Consider the following 1499-nt stretch of genomic DNA (forward strand, 5'->3'; position numbering starts at 1 on the left):
GGAAGACTTCACCAGAATGGATAAACAGCACCACCCCAAAAATGGTTTAAAGAGAGATAACTTTAAACCTAAGAGAAAAGAAGCAGCTAACTCTTGAAATCCCATCATCCACTCTCAGCATGTGTTTGTGGGGGCTTCAACCTCTGGTCAGCGGCCCGGCTTGTATAAGACTAACCTGACTGAAATCAGGACAGTCAGCAAGTCTACAACTGACAGTCTGTCTGACACAACAGTCAAATGGGTTGTTAGGGAGTGTAGACTGTAGGGGTATGTATTGGCAAAAATCTGACAACATGATGTGTATCACGATACGTGGGCAACAATACAATATATTGCAATATACTATAGGCATGACAATATATTTCTGGTTTATTTTAAACAATTTAATTGTTGGAAAACTCTCTGCATAGCAAATAATGCTGTTACATTTCTACATTTGTAATTGCTAGAGAAAAAAATAAAAGCAAAATAAAATTACCCAACGTCATGAATATCTGCATGTTAATAAAAATGATACAATTGAGATTGAATATTGATATGGCAACATGAAATAAAATATGGCATATTCTTACAACCATAGTAAACTGATTAATATTGTTGATTGATGTTAAGTTAGACAAGTTTAATTATTAACCAGATAAATCATGATGATTTGCAATCCCAATTATTCATGATTAATTCTGGTTTTTCCAAAACAACTCCTGGACTATATTAAAAATTACATTAGGCCTCAGGGCTATTTAACACCCAAATTATTCAACTATTTTATTATACATTATTCAGTTTTCAAATAGATAAACTGTCAAATACACAGGAAGGGGGCATTGATCAGTAGTGGCAGGGCTAAAACCACTGGAGCGCTCCTATGAACAATAACCTGTAGAAAGGAACAGAACTGTTACAACATTTTTATTTTAAATCTGTTCCAGAAACTGTAGTAAACTGTATTTGTAACCCCTGAGAAACTGTACTCTTAACAAACCTCACCCGCAGTGATGTGATAGAGTTGGGGTCTTTGTAGCGCCCATCGTCTTCCTTCAGGTTATATCCATCTGGTCTCTTGTCTCTTTCACTGATTTTCCATAATTTAATTGTCTTATCTACACAAAAACAGAAACGTTACATCACCAAGTCTGCATTAACAAATGTCAGACGACCTCCATGATGAAGGCTTCACTAGCTTACCGTTGGTAGACAACAGAAAGTGAGCAGCATTTTTCTGAGGGAGCCAACGAATCTTGTTGATCTTCTCTTCGATTTCTAAACTCTTCAGGTAATCAAACTCTGGCTCGTGGCTCTGGAAAGTGCTGTAAACGTTGTACTCGCTCCGAAACTGAGGCTGATTCTTGTTCTGGGGAGAGAAAATGTGGGATCTACATGTTTGATTCAACTGAATTAATACTGGTTAAATAAAACCTTCTTGTTCGAAACGCTTCTATGTGGAGACAAAATTGATGGTGCTTACCTCTACCTCCATTAGAAAACAGCAAAGCCTACCA

The 1499-nt window shown here is 36.9% G+C and overlaps 1 pseudogene; it reads right to left on the reverse strand.

Moving 5' to 3' along the window:
* Positions 1–1499, reverse strand: part of LOC103389294 (serine/threonine-protein phosphatase 2A 55 kDa regulatory subunit B alpha isoform-like) — an 11148-nt pseudogene that overhangs the window by 4053 nt on the left and 5596 nt on the right.

The sequence above is a fragment of the Cynoglossus semilaevis genome, chromosome 14 (genome assembly GCF_000523025.1).
Source record: "Cynoglossus semilaevis isolate Cse_v1.0 chromosome 14, Cse_v1.0, whole genome shotgun sequence".
Classification (NCBI taxonomy): domain Eukaryota; kingdom Metazoa; phylum Chordata; class Actinopteri; order Pleuronectiformes; family Cynoglossidae; genus Cynoglossus; species Cynoglossus semilaevis.